Raw genomic sequence first — 15,854 nt, 5'->3', positions numbered from 1 at the left:
AGGGCATATTGCTTCTCATTTTCTGGTAGTTTATTATACAGTGGGGCTTCTTCAGCACGTATCACCTCCTCCTCTGGGGATATTCCAAAATCTTTGCCTTCTGGCCAGTTCGTGATCACCTCCAAGATTCCTGGGCGACTGGGGTTTCCTATTCGGGCCCGTTGTGTGATCAGTGCGACCCACTTACTCCACGTAGCATCAGTTGCATGATGTGTAGAGGGGACGCTCCCTTTGAACATCCAGCCCAGTACCGGCAGTCGGGGTGCCAGGAGGAGCTGTGCTTCAGTACCAACCACTTCCGAAGCAGCTCGAATCCCTTCATATGCTGCCAATATCTCCTTCTCAGTTGGAGTGTAGCGGGCCTCGGATCCTCTGTATCCCCGACTCCAGAACCCTAAGGGTCGACCTCGAGTCTCCCCTGGTGCTTTCTGCCAGAGGCTCCAGGTAGGACCATTCTCCCCGGCTGCGGTGTAGAGCACATTCTTCACATCTTGTCCTGCCCGGACTGGCCCAAGGGCTACTGCGTGAACTATCTCCTGTTTAATTTGTTCAAAGGCTTGTCGTTGCTCAGGGCCCCATTTGAAGTCGTTCTTCTTCCTGGTCACTTGATAGAGAGGGCTTACGATCTGACTGTAATTTGGAATATGCATTCTCCAAAAGCCCACAACGCCTAAGAAAGCTTGTGTTTCCCTTTTGCTAGTCGGTGGGGACATGGCTGTTATTTTGTTGATCACATCCATTGGGATCTGACGACGTCCATCTTGCCATTTTATTCCTAAAAACTGGATCTCCTGTGCAGGTCCCTTGACCTTACTTTGTTTTATGGCAAAACCAGCTTTCAGAAGGATTTGAATTATTCTCTCCCCTTTCTCAAAAACTTCTTCTGCTGTGTTGCCCCACACGATGATGTCATCAATGTATTGCAGGTGTTCTGGAGCCTCACCCTGTTCCAGTGCGGTGTGGATCAGTCCATGGCAAATGGTAGGGCTGTGTTTCCACCCCTGGGGCAGTCGGTTCCAGGTGTACTGGACGCCCCTCCAAGTGAAAGCAAACTGTGGCCTGCACTCTGCAGCCAAAGGGATGGAGAAGAAGGCATTAGCAATGTCAATTGTGGCGTACCACTTGGCTGCCTTTGACTCCAGTTCGTACTGAAGTTCTAGCATGTCCGGCACGGCAGCACTCAGTGGCGGTGTGACTTCGTTCAGGCCACGGTAGTCTACTGTTAGTCTCCACTCTCCATTAGACTTTCGCACTGGCCATATGGGACTGTTGAAGGGTGAGCGAGTCTTGCTGATCACTCCTTGGCTCTCCAGTCGACGAATCAGCTCATGGATGGGGATCAGGGAATCTCGGTTGGTGCGGTATTGTCGCCGATGCACTGTTGTGGTAGCGATTGGTACTTGTTGTTCTTCAACCCTCAACAACCCCACAACAGAAGGGTCCTCTGAGAGACCAGGCAAGGTGGACAGCTGTTTAATTTCCTCCGTCTCCAGGGCAGCTATACCAAAAGCCCACCGATACCCTTTTGGGTCCTTAAAATACCCTCTCCTGAGGTAGTCTATGCCAAGGATGCACGGAGCCTCTGGGCCAGTCACAATGGGGTGCTTCTGCCACTCGTTCCCGGTCAGGCTCACTTCGACTTCCAATACAGTTAACTCTTGGGATCCCCCTGTCACTCCAGAAATACAGATGGGTTCTGCCCCTTTATAGCTTGATGGCATCAGGGTACACTGCGCACCGGTGTCTACGAGAGCCTTATACTCCTGTGGCTCTGATGTGCCAGGCCATCGAATCCACACAGTCCAGTAAACCCGGTTGTCCCTTTCCTCCACCTGGCCGGAGGCAGGGCCCCTCTAGTTCTGGTCATAGTATCCGCTTCTCACTTCTTGCAAACGTGAGTCAAGAATTCCTTCATTACAGTCCAAAGTAAGATCAGCCCTTCTACTCTGTCTGGGGAACTGTTCACTGGAAACTGGACCGTCGTGAGACAGGGTTTTCCTGAAAACTGGAGCAGCATTTTTCCTTAACACACTTTGGTCAGATCTATCGTTATCTCAACCCTTCGTGCCCCACGTTGGGCGCCAAAAAGGACTGTCGTGGTTTAACCTGGCAGGCAGCCAAATACCACGCAGCCGCTCACTCACTCCCCCCGCCCCCCCAGTGGGACGGGGAGAGAATCGGAAGGGTAAGAGTGAGAAAAACTCGTGGGTTAAGATAAAGACAGTTTAATAGAACAGAAAAGGGAGAATAATGATAATAAATAATGATAGAATATACAAAATGAGTGATGTACAATGCAATTGCTCACCACCCGCGCTGACCGATAACCAAGTAGCGATCGGCCCTTCCTGGATCACGCCTACCCTTCATATACTGAGCATGACGTCACATGGTATGGAATACCCCATTGGCCAGCTGGGCTGGCTGTCCTGATTATGTTCCCTCCCATCTTGTGTACCTAGCTCAGTCAGTAGGCACGGGAGCTGTCCTTGGACTAGGAGGGCACTTAGCAACAACTGAAAACATCAGTGTGTTATCAACATTCTTCTCATACTAAATCCAAAACACAGCACTAGGAAGAAATTTAACCCTATCCCAGCCGAAACCAGGACAACCCCACAGCACCCACATGCACTGTCTGGCAGTTGGTGCTGGGCTTTTTCTCAGCACTGCTTGGCCAAGGATGGGCGTTGGGAGAAGAGGCTGCCTGGAGCCCTTTCTGATCAGTCCCATGTACACAAAAATGCACTTGCTCTTTTTTGGTGCCTGGAAAAAAGCAAAAGAAACCTGCAATTCTTTTCATTTAAGCTGGTATAGGTCAGGAATGACTCACTGGGCTCAGCAGGGCAAGTGATATCAGCAATCAACTTCTTTGTACACTGCCCAGAGCATGTAATTAAATAGCTAATGGTTAGCAGGCAATTGCATTTAATCTGTGTTCCCGTAATTTGAAGTGTTATTGTGGGGGAGATTGTCTTTTGCTCTCAGCCTTTCAATTTGTCTTCCTGTTGGACGTTGAGAAACATGTCCTGAAGCAAATGCTCTGCTTGCAGCTGAGTGGGCTTCCTGGCCATGCTGTCCACCGGCTCCCACCAGAGCTCCTGCACAGCCCATGGTGCACAGCCAGATCCTTGCCAGCAGCCGGGTGCAAAGATTTGCTCCTGGAAGTTCAAACCCAGATGGAGGTTCCTTCAGCTCCTGCATTTAGTGGAGGAGCTGGACTTACAAGAAGGTATATTTTTCCCAGGCCTTTGGAGCAATCTCCAAATTTCCTCTGACTGAGCTGGCAAAGAATGGGGTTGGAGCCAAGAAAACAAAGGGGTCAGGCCACTTAAGGGCAGGAAGGTGTCTTGTCCTTAGAAGTTGGTCCTCTGCAATCTGACTCGTGACAGGACAGGGGCTAAGTATGTTGCCTGTCCAATTTTTTTGGCTTTTGTTGAGCATTAACACAACAACATGGGGCAAAACAGAGATTTGCTAAATGAGAGATTTTTCAAAAGAAAATGTGAACTCATCAAGAGACAAACAGGAAAGAGGAGTCAGGAAGAAATTAAGGAAGCTTTTCAAAGGCCACTGAGGGAGTCATAACGTTGCAATCAAGATACCCCTGGAGAAACGCTGAACTCCTACCCTGTTTCCGGGCCACAGGGAAAATCTTCTGTACAGTGGCACCCTGTCAGCCATTCAGCTAGTTCCTGCATACATCTGACTGTGGTACAGCAGACCACCAAGCCACTGAACAATGGTAATCTGCCACTACATTTTCGCATCATGGATTTTGGGAAACAAACAGTCAAGTTTTGGGGCAGGACATTTATTTACAGAGCTCCATGTCTCCTAAAGTGAGCAGCTGAAGTTGGAAGAACTTTGTGATTTTCTGGTCATGGAGGATGCTGAACATTATGGATGATGTGCTGAGAAATATATTATGCACTCATCTACGTCCTGCGGATGATGCTGCAGTCACTCTGGCATAGTTATTAAGAACCAGCCCAAATGATATTAATAGAAGTAAAACATTACTGCTTAATGATACTGTGCCATTAAAAAAGCATCAATAATGGCAGAATGGCATTACATATATAGATAAGCCATTGAGTGTCAACAAACTAATGAGTTATATTTATATCCCTGTACAATAATGTTTATCGATGTGGTTGTGGAAAACGAGGCAGACTGTATGTTTTATGGGCAGGCCTAATATCAGAACTAATTGGAGTTTGTGAGCCAGAACATCTCCCTCCATTAAATATGTCTGCTGCAGAAATGAGATGCTTTCGATGGCTTTGCTCTGAGGTTGTGTGTGGGAAAGTGCTTTAAAGAAAGAAATGCAGAAATGACTGAGAAGTCAAAATTTAACCCATTTTCCCCATGCATGTTCTTTCTCCATTTTGCATTACTTTGTCCTTCTGAAACAAAGATTGAGTTAGATGCTTCTTATTTTTTGTGTGACCTCAGCTACACCACCTCACCTTTCTTCTTCCCTGTCTGCAAACTGTTGTGAAGACCACTCCTGAAATGAATATACGACTCAGACCTATGGACTTTAGGACTTTGTAAAAGCAGTTAGCCAGGAAGACTGGCAGTGAAGCACGTTGCAGAAGATGTCATCTCAGATACTCAGCAGCATCCTGAGCTAGACACACCGTTTCCATCCAGAAATCCTTTCCCAGTTTGTTAGGCCTTGGTGCCTCAGTGGAAAGAGGGTTGTTGGCACCAGGAAGGATTTTGTGTGCAACACGAATGTGAGTAATTTACAAATGCCTCAGAGATGTGTGTGGGTGACCAGGGCTTGAAAAAAAGCTAGGCAGTTCGTAACTAGCCACTGCTGGATTTGAAACGCTCTCACCTTAGGCCCATTCATTTTTTAATTAAAAACTCATTGGATGAATGCATGAACAGCACTGGGGAAGGGTCTGGCACTTGGGACACCTCTTTGGTAGGGAAGTGTCTCAGAAACAGGCTGCGGAGTCTGGCTGCCTCCCCCCCTCGGTGAGAGCGGAGGAGGACCCTGGCAAGGACAGGGACCGAGCAAGGGGGAGGTGAGGTTCTGCAGCTCTTAGGCTGAGCGAGGAGAACTAGAAGTGAATTTTCTCATGAGGCTTTGATCCAAAACTTGGCCGCTGTTACCACCATCTCCTCCTCCCCTGTTTTTCACAGTGGCTGCTGTGCTTTGTGGAGGTGCCCATCGTAACTGAAGGCGGGAGAGGAGGACACCTGATGGATTGGGGCCCTTGGGGGATGTAAACAGATATTTGGTGCCTGTTAGCCCTGGACAGGGCACGTCAGAGAACCCCTGCAATTAGGCCACTAGGAAGCTCTGGTCATCCAAAATGAGTGTGCTGATTGATTTTAAGCGTTGGAAAGAATGTTGTCTGTGTTGCTCTCTGAGCCTTGAATGCCAAATGTCCACCCAAACTGGGTTGTAGGCCAGATGATCTTGCCCTGAGGTAATCTATCATAATCTGAAGTCACTCAATGGCTGTGATTTATACGAAATGATAACCTCACTCCATCCAGAGGCATGTGTTTCCATGATAAGAGGTGACCTTGTGTCTTATTCTCGATAGACAGATGTAACATAAACGGACAGACTGTTTGCAATGCCTGTTGCCTCTGGATGGAAACCAGGGCAAAGGCTCTGGAAATTAGGGCACTGAAGCAAACTCGTCTCCATTGTGGTGCTCTACCTCTGCAGGAGCTGGTGGGGCATCCATGCGCTGTTCTTCTTGCCGTGCCTGTTCTGGGGCATGTGGAAATATTGGTCAGGCTTCTCCATGGTCGCTGGCTTTGCAGTAGTAGATCGAGTGACTTCAAGGCAGAAAGGAAACCCAGCCCTTCTGACTCCTAATATCATCAGGCCCATGCTCAATTGATTTTATAATGTAAAGTAAAATGGCACCTGCAGTTGCGGTCAGATTTAATGAAAAGCCTGGGAGAATCTAGCTGTAAAAGGTTCCTGATGGTAATATCCGAACTGCTTAACTGCTCAGCTTACTCATCCCCTGGTGTGCCGGAGCAGCATCACCCTCTGAGGGGAGATGGAAACCCCTCAGCTGTTTTTGCGCATTGCTCTCCAGGCAGCTCACATTGTTCTCCTGTCACTAGTAGAGAAGGCTGTAGCTGGCAGGTATGTGCTCCCTCTGAAAGGCTTAAGATATATGAATGCTGTGTTAATGTCTGACCTTTATCTCTGTAATGATGGGGACATTTATTACAGCTTCCTTCACCCTCCACACATTTCTATAAAAAATAATGGGGCCCCGCACTGGTGCATCTAGTTCTTCCTTGTATCAGAGAAGTGATTAACGCAACAAGGTAGCTAATTAAACATTTTGTCAGTGTGGCATTCAGAAATAATTGAGATTTCTAATGATAGTGCCATGATAAATGAAGGAGTTAATGTATTCTGATAGCACCTAGACAATGCGGATAAAAAGATCAACCTGCATCTAGGCTCCTCTTCTGAGCATCCCTTTTTCCCCTCCCTGAATTCCTGTTGCTCCTCCAGACAGAGCAGATCATGGAGCTGAAGAAGCTGAGATCTGCCCCAGCTGGGTATCTCAGTAGAGAGAACTTCAAGATAGTAGATGTCTGGTTATGGTCCTACTGAGCTCCCAGTGGATCCTGCCCCCAGGAAGAGGTTTGGCCCCATTGTACTTGCAGCCTCCAGAACCCCTCTTCAAAACCATTTCTCTGTATCAGAGTGCGTGGGGCAGGCAGAAGCATGGTAAAAGCAAGAGAAGAAGAGACACAGATACAGACACATACATGCATGCACAAGCACAGCTCACCCACGCAGCCAGCTAGATGGGAGGAAAGAGAATCGCCATCTGGCTGGAGCAATATGAGACTTTTATTGTTTTCCTCTGCTGCTGACAAGCTAAAAATAAAAACCCAACCGTGGGAGGGAAAGGATATCTGATGAACTTTAAGGGGACAGAGTCTGCTCTGCTTTGTGCTGGTGTAAATACTGGCTTGGCCTGAATGAGCCACCCTGCAGATGCACCTGGGCACAACTTACTGCAGAATTTGGCCCTGGAAGGCTGTAGCAAACCAGATTTTGCTGCAGCTGTGGGGTAATTTTGTAAAAAAAGTATGTTAATTAAAGCCTGAATGGCATTTTTATTAAGAGTCTGTGAGTAAATGTGGTACTTTATCTCCCTCCTGGTGTGCACATGAATTTAATGCTTGCAGAGTGTGTTGGCAGAGATGGAGGCTGAATTCTGTTTATTCATGATGTTCCAATACCACCCTCACCGCCGCTGCTGTCCCTCTAATGAGCCCCATCAGCATCCCGGGACAAAGACATTTACCCACAGAATGGGCTTGGCCTTGTGAAGTCAATAGGATGATAATTGTGCCTGCTCCATCCTTCCTCCTCTTTGCCTCCCAGACACTCTAATTCTAGATTTCAAAAACATTTCCAGCCCAACACTTTGTTGAATTCAAGCCTATCCCAAGAAAAATAGTGGTTTTGACAAATCAGTGTTTTCCAATGAAAATCTGATTGCACTGAAACATTTCCAGACCAGCTGTAGTGAGGATACATTCATTAATATATGCCTTTGAGCCTGCTTTGTTTCAGGTGTCATAGGAAGATAAATGCTCTAAAGTTTCTCCCGCTTCAGGTGATGTGCTCCTTTACAATTCCAGCAGAGCTGCGTAGGAATTGAGACAAAATGTGATTGTGGAGATCCAGGCAGGAGCTCAGTAGCTGGAGGAGGCTGATAGTCACTGTTACTCTTGGTCAAACACATGCTGGAATTGCTGCTGCTTCCAGTGGCACCGGGTGTGGGGACTGCAGGCTGTGAAGGGATGGTGCATCCTGCTTTGAGCAGGGATGGTTCTGTCTCTCCATGCCTTTATCTGCCAGAGGTGAGTGCAGCTGCTACTGTGATAGCTGGCAGCTGCTGTGAACCGAAAAATGTTGCAGGTTGACACTTATTTCTGCAGGTTTTCCTAGTAAAGATGAAGGTAATGGGCAAGGATTGGCTCTCCCTTTGGTCTTCAGGAATCCCCAGAGATCAATGCAAGCTTGTATAAAAGATAAGATCATGGGTGAGAATTCACCCTTCGCCTCCCTTACACTTATTTCTAAAGATATTGTGCTTATTGCATGTTGTTGCTAATTCTTTGCATTTCAGATGGACAGAAGAACAGCAGAAAAATAAATAGAAAAAGAGCTGCCAGGTGCGAACTCTTAGCATTTAAGCATAGCAGTATTCACTGCTTGCCGGTGTTTGTTGTATTTCACCCACACGACTAGCACACAGCACTGCACAGTCGAATGCAGCATCTCAACAGAAGGTTTCCACCAAGCCTTGGACTCTACGCCTAGCTGAAGGCTTGACCCTGAGTGATCAGGAGGAAGCAGTGTTTGCAAGGTGTCAGGTGAAGGGCTTTATTGAAGAAAATGCCTTAACAGAAGCAACATGAAGACTCCCATTGTAAGCTTCATGGCAGGAAGTACTGAAAATGTACAGTAAAACTAAAGGCCAGCACTTATTGAAGCAACAAAAGCCTATACTTTTGTTCCGCAGTACGTAACAGACCCATGGAATTAACTGCCACGGGATAGATAGGCAATAGGGTTCAAAGGATGGGTAGAGCCATTTGTGAAAAACAGTCTATTTGCCAGAGGTAGGCTGTTTATTAATTATTTTTCAATGAGCAACTTCTGTCCTTATCTGGAGCTTCACTGCAGCAGATGCTATACTGATGCACGGAAAAAGTCAGTCTCAGCTCTGAGGTATTAAAAACCTACACACAAATTCAAAGAAGGGATAGGAGTATTGGTAACCAAACATCACTGTAGTTTCACCTTTTCTGTATTTTTGTTTGTGCTTTTTTTTAAAGCAAAAAGGGGCTTGGAAAGAGAATAGGCAAATAACATATCCAATGGGTATTCAGAAATTAGGAAGTAGGGGAAGGACATTACTTTTCCTTTGAAGTTTCAGGTGGTGGTTGCTAGAAACTGGGCAAAAGGAACTGTTGTCCGATAGAGAAATTCTTCTGTTTCTGTTGATAGAAACTACAACATAGGCAAAAACTGGAGAAACTGGCCAGAAAAGGTCGTATTCATCAAACTGTGTTTTATTTCCAATGCTGACTAATCAGACATTATGAGACCATCCCTCTGTAATCATGAGACTGCGTTTAAAAAATCAGGAGGCTTTGAAATGATAAATGTTCGCTTGATTTGTTTTCAGTTGTTTAATCCTTTAGGGTTCACGCCCTGAAGGATTTTACTCACACTCTGAGTAAAATCTTGGTGCAGCCGACCCAGCCTTCCTTTGCAGCCCCCACCATATCAATGCCCTGTGTGGGGAATGGCTGTGCCGCAGCCTCAGGAGAGAGTCAGTCCCACCGGCGCTGGGAGAGCACCAACCGTTGCTCCATTTCCAGTTGCTGCTGAGAGGAACCCTTTTTGGAGCCGAGGAAGGCAAAGCTGTTCACCCATCCATTTTTAGACTTCAGAGCTAGCCACAGCCCACCGCGGGGATACTGTCCATCAGAGTATGTCTCACAAAGGCTATCTGTTCAACGCAAGCTGAGAACAGACACTTGTAAGGGGTAGTTCTTCAGGTTGTCTGATTTCATTGCAAGCAGAGATAACACTGGAGTGAGTAGGGAGCATGAGAGTTGAAACCTGAGGAAGGTGCAGAGGGGAGCCAAGGCAGCTCATCTCTGCCTGGGACAGAAATGAGTCCCCAACATTGACATCTGACTGCTGCGTGCCATCCATTTGAGTGTCCCAGCAGAGCTGAATTTTCCTCTCACAGCGAGGCGGTCTCAGCAGAAAATTGCCAGATGCTGAGACAATTTGAAGAAATGGGAAGAAGTGGGCTATTTACTGGCCTGGAGATGCTTTTATTTTCAACTGCTATAATTTTCAGATGTCTCAATGAATTTAGGTCAAAGAGTCTGCTATGCAGCTTAGTCCAGACAACATCAGGCTGTAGAAAACACTTGTTGGGTAGCATCAAGGTAAGGGTGATGGCATTTACGGTATTTCTGCTGCCCAATATCTTGTGTGCAGTCCCTCTCCAAGGCAGGATGAAATGTGACAAAGCATGGCCAAATGTGACCAGTCACAGCCCAAGCTCTGTGCTCTGGCTGCTAGCGAGCTTCTGAATTGGCCATCACTGCTTTGTTTGCTTCCAGTGGGCATGGAGAGACAGAGTTTAATTCCTCCTGCATTCATGAGCTAACATAGAAGGAGCTAAACAGCAGTGGAAATAACATAGAGAGGAAAAATTTGGTGATCTTATAAATGGGGACATCATGGTTAGTTTTAGAGCTTGGATATAGAGGAATTTAGAAGTTGGCATTAAGACTGGGAATTTACACAAGAGGCTTGTCAGCAGAGACAAAATCACTGGCTGCTGTCATGCCTGGTGGATGGTAAGGTCTCTCTGTCTTCCCCCTGCCTGGGAGAACACTCAGCTAGAGGCTCTTCCTTCCCTTAGAGGGAGCTCCAGTATCAGGTTCCTCTCATCTCCTAAGAGGACAATTCATCTGAATAAGCACGTATGAATCTAGCAGCTGCCTTTCCCCTGACCTGAGCCTCTCTGCTACCACCTTTTCTTTCCTGGAGTCCCCATCTATATCTCTGCCTTGAAATCCCCTTATTACAAAAACTTTTCCTGTGATTCTCCTGTCTCAAGCTAAACCAAGGCTCTTAGGACTCACACATGCCTCAGGCAATCATCCGGGGTCTTATCTCAGCTGGCTTTGAGAACCTCTTGGTGAGGACCAAGCACAGTGGATCTGGCTTGGAGCAGCATAGGCTTAAACATGAACCTTGAAGGCACATGCTAGCTTGGCATAAAGGCCCCTTAAACGTGGACACACATGTGTGGGCACACACATCCAATCACATACACATGTGTTTTTTAATCCTGACAAATATTTTAGTCTTTTTGTCTGAAAAACACTGTCTTAGGCAAAAAAAAAACCCACCACCAACCAAAAAACCCCAAACCCAAACAAAAAAGCCCAGCTATTTTTCATATAGAAAAAGTGCTGCACCAGAAACCTAATTTGTGTCAGAAGACTAATCCAATGGGAATTTTTTGAGCAGCTCAGAGAAGCTTCCTGGCTTTTTACTGATCTTTGAGTGATCAGATCCCTACCTCTAATTCTTTCCTTTATGCTATTTTTGGCTGTTATATATTGTCGTTAAAGCACAATGGATATTGAAGATTAGCTTCTTGTGTCTGTAGTTCAAACTTCAGGTAGAGCTTTTCTCTTCTTTCAGATGTAATGAATATTCACAGCTGTGTCAAATACTGTCCAGGTGTTCACCTATAAATATTCACAAATCATTGTTGTGTGTGAGCATAAATCTGCATTATCTAAGCATGAATGTAAAATTGTCCAGATAGATCATGAATATTCATTGCCGAAATAGACTCTGAATTGCCCTTAAACTGTCTCACTTTTTAGCAGCTTGATCTAATGTTTCTTTCACAATGAGTCCACAGCTTTACAAGTGACTGGTCAGAGTGGAGGCAACAAAATTTATCATCATGCACAGTGGTTACTCATGATGTTCTGATCAACGTATGAGGCAAGCACAAAGTCATTCTGTATTTTCTTTCTCAGTGTGTAAAATGAGTGGAAACATGGTGCCATCAACCTCCACTCCAAATTCCATATTGTATGTTTTCACCCTTGATTTTCTCTAGGCTCAACTTGCATCCTTCCTGACTTCCTTTATAAGTCAGGGCAAGATTGTCTTTCTCCCAGAACCACAGATGCAGTGTATGTGGGGCTGTGTCACTTTGCATTGCTCTAAAAGACCATCTCTGGTGCCAAGCAATGAAGAATTAACCCAGAAAGTCTAGAAGAAGTGTAAGGTCCTGCTTGTATCTAGAGCTGTTGTGGAAACCAGGAGGAACTGGCTTATTCCCAGACTGCTTGAAGGCTATTCGGTGTCATTGGAAAATCACCAGGGGCAACGTTTTTCTGCTCCACTCAAGACCCCTGTCTCACCTGGTAAACATCTTCTATCAGATACCCACACAATGAGGCAGGATTTTTAGGAAGATAATATCTTGTATCAGACCATTTGATAGAATTGGAAAAATCAGTCAAACTTTTGAGCTTTTAGAGATCTACAGTGCCCTAAAAGTACTTGTGTTCTTTTTTTCCAGAAAAGAAGATGAGGATGTCTAGATCACGTGTAAGTATCTACCATGTTTAACCTGTAAATGTCTAACTTTAAAGGAAGTACTCCTACTCTCTGTGCCTCTGTTGCCTTTCGGTGAAGTGGGTAGTGTTCATTGTCCTTTCCCATGAGCTGAGGAGGAATACGCTATGGCATGAGGTGCTCAGAGATGGAAATAGCAAGCATGAGAAGAAGACGCTTATTGATACTGTAGATAAATTGATAGAACAACCAAAACTGCCAGGCACTCTGGATCAGAGCTTGGCTCCATAAAACTAGTGTGAACTTGACTCACTGACCCAAAATCCTGGTCAGGCTTGGACCTACATGCATCTTCTGCACGGCCCTCTCTCCCAAGGTGGTGTTAGGTGAAAAACAGTATGAAAGCCCAGTGCAATGAAAGTAGTGCTCCATGCACAGAATTGGGGTAAAATGCTCCTTTCTGCTTTGTGAGCCTTGCAGGGCTGCTGTACTGCTTTTTGTCTCTGTCTTTGAGAATCCAGGAAGGTGACAGGCATAGGAGCAGGGGAGGTGAGATGGTACATTTTTGCACTTATGTTCTCAGTGCCCAGCAGTAAGTACTAGTGACTTCATTGAAGAAATAATGCGGGAAGTCCCTGCTCCATTGCAGTTCAATTGAAACTCAGAACATTCTGGTTCTCTCCGACTCAGATATATCCAGCCTAGCCAACCCTTGCATTTCCTTCATCACTCCTGCTTTATTTCCTCTGTGAAATGCTCTCTGGGTAGTGCGGGGCAGGAATCGCCAGCCAACACAGTGGTCAGGCTGGGTGCGCTCTGCCCGAATTCTTCTAGCGCCCATTTGCGGTGCGAGTGAAAGGACAATTGTGCCACACCAGTCAGGATACTGTAAAAGCTAGCAGTTGCTACCTAAAAACACAAAGATGTCAGGAAACAAGCTGCCAGTGTTTGCTTTGATGATACAATCCTTCTAACATGCTTTTTCCTTGCTTGTGGTTTTCTGATAGAGGAACTGGGTGCAGTGAAAATTCTCTGAGGTTGATCAATAAGTGCAATGTTATTATCAGTAATAATATTGATAATATTATTTCAGAGGAGCATTGTCCTGCTGCTGGAGGAGATATGATTTACACGGGAAATAAGAGTCCTTGACCTAGAGATAAATTTAACTTAATTGCTAATGCCATTTGTTCTGTTTGTTGTTGCAGAAAGCCAGGGTGCTGTATTTTTCTAGTTCACCTTTTTGTTTTAAGGAAGTGTAACTGGGATTTGACAGAAAGCAGGATGCAAAGCAGTTAAAATCCCTACATGTTTGGTCAGATGCTTGTTTTCAAGATCTGTGTCTTTTGCTGCAGCCCAAATGACTTGTTCAAATTCTTTCCAGTTTTCACTTACAACAGTGCCTGTGCTTTTTGCTAGTGATTTGCCGAAGACAAAAAATCATAAAAGCTCGGACAGAGGAGAGACATGGGCCTCATCGAAGAGAGGGGAGATATTGCTTGACAGTAAACAGCACCACATTGTGCAGCACCTTTGACTGACAAGAGAACAGAGAGCGGCCTAAAATCCCTTTAGGGGAGGAGATGATGGTCAGGGAGAAAAAGGAAGAATGGTCTTAAGAGCTTCCCAGAGCCAAAGCAGAGATGAACAGTTTACCAACTCACGCCTGCAGGATGGTGACATGCTGAGTCACTTTTTTAAAGAGGGAATTCTAAAAAAATAGAATAAAGACTTAAAAAATGTTGTGCCTCTTCTTCAGGAAAAAGCTAACAAACTAAACCCCACAGGAACAAGGGTGATTCTGACAGGATCCTGCCCATACCCCCCGGGGGGCATTAGCTGTGGAGGCTTGGGTGTACAGCAGCAGGATGGAAAAGATTGCATTCGTGTTAGGAATTGCAATCTGTTCTCAAGAGCCATACAAGACTTAACTCAGGTGTGAAGAAGGTCATAATTGCACCTCTCTGAGACTCACATGATCTGAACAATGTAGATGCTAAGAAAAATATCATTACTTTTAATAATGTTTCATATCCTAAAGCTGCTACCTCACAGGTCACTTCAACCATCTCAGGGTACTCATGGCTACACTATAGCATATGATAACTCAGGCTGGCAGTTGAGAAATTCTGCATGTCCCCAGTAGGGCCTGTGGAAACTACTGGGGGATAGCAGGACTGGCTGCAAAACTGACTATGGTGTGTAAACTGAACACCAAAAACATGGCAGCACCACAACTTTGCAAAGCCAGGACTCATTAAAAGAACAATTTTATTTCCTGAATGCCAACACAGAAGCAACTATTCAGCATAGGCTGAAAAAGAGGAGTGTCTATATGACTAAGCCAGAGCACATAATGGTTGAGCTGTACCTTTTCTACCTTACTGCACAAAAACTCCACAGAAAATGTTGTTCTCCTCAGCTGTGCTCAAATCAGGGACTCCCAGACTTTCCTTTCTATATCTAAACCTACAGGATGCTTGGGAATCATCAGAGACTCACTAGTCCTATTGCCACAATCTTGTAGTGATGACAGCAACTGCTATCAAGAGGCAAAGGGGGATGCTGCTTCTGAACATACTTGTAAAAGCCTGCACGTGATCAGATGCTGTTGCTTTTGGAGAATGCATGCACATCTCCTTTGGCCCGTTTCATTTGCAGCGCTCTGTTCTTTTCTTTTTCCAGTGGTTCCCCTTGAGGGAGTGAGGTAGCCGGTAATGTCATGGCCCTAACATGAGTCTCTGCCCCTGGGAGAAAATCCAAGTCTTTGAGTGTGTTGGTTGCTCCAGAGTCAGAGCATGCCACATAACATCCATGTTTCCAGAGCATTACACTGAATATGGCTTTTGACCCTCTTTTCATGAATAAATACTTTCCTCTCCATGTGTCCAAGTCTATGAAGCTGTGAAAATGGATGTGGGTGGCCTTACTGCACAACAGGCTGCGACGGAAATGACCCATTTAACCATTAATCTAGAAAGCATAAGAAACCTCAAAGACTGTTGAACTACATACGTAGTGATGGCGATTACCCCGCTCTTTCCCTAGGAACAAATATTTACAACTTCAGAAGGTGCTGAATACCACCAGCAAATGTTTCCACTGAAGAAGTTGATGAGAAGTTGATGAGAAGTTGAACACTGATTTAACTGGGAACAGGATGTGGCCTGCTGTTGGCTGAGGATGCTCAAGATGGTACTTTTACAAAGATAAACTGTCATGAGAAGACTTTAAATAGTTTGTATTCTTTGATGTTTTTGGATGAGAACAGCAGCTTGAGGTTTTTCAGGCTTCTGTGTGCAGGGGGTAGACCTTGTGTTCTCACCTTGCAAATAGTTGGATTGTAATTTGGACATTGTTTCTGTGTTCAAACCAATGGAGAGCTGAGGATGAAGCGTGACATTGACAATGTCCTTCTAACGTTTTGATTGGCAGGTCTCTATTTCCTGCCACTCACAATATCCAGAGAGGAAGCTATCTCATTAATAACAAAGAAAGAAAAAAATGAAGGCCATTGCCTTGTGTTGTCTGAGTGCAAGTTATAAGACTTTGCTGACACCTGCAAGGTGGAATAAACACCTGCATTTCAATCACTGGAAGGAGAAGTCCATGTATATGCTCGTCGAGGTTCAGAATTCAAATGGTCTGTGTAGGTTTATTAAAAAACTAACAAGTCAGCCTAGGACAGACAAGCAAA

General features: G+C 45.4%; 1 long non-coding RNA gene across 1 annotated transcript in view; it reads left to right on the top strand.

Moving 5' to 3' along the window:
* LOC142080807 (uncharacterized) overlaps nt 1–15,635 on the top strand; it is a 35,756-nt gene extending 20,121 nt beyond the window's left edge. The window contains exons 3-4 of the long non-coding RNA XR_012673123.1: nt 12,162–12,190; nt 14,633–15,635. This is a non-coding gene — a long non-coding RNA (uncharacterized LOC142080807). The remainder of the gene's footprint in view (nt 1–12,161; nt 12,191–14,632) is intronic.
* The last annotated feature ends 219 nt before the right edge of the window (nt 15,636–15,854 follow it).

The sequence above is a fragment of the Calonectris borealis genome, chromosome 3 (genome assembly GCF_964195595.1).
Source record: "Calonectris borealis chromosome 3, bCalBor7.hap1.2, whole genome shotgun sequence".
Classification (NCBI taxonomy): Eukaryota; Metazoa; Chordata; class Aves; order Procellariiformes; family Procellariidae; genus Calonectris; species Calonectris borealis.
This window is presented reverse-complemented; position numbering and strand designations above follow the sequence as displayed.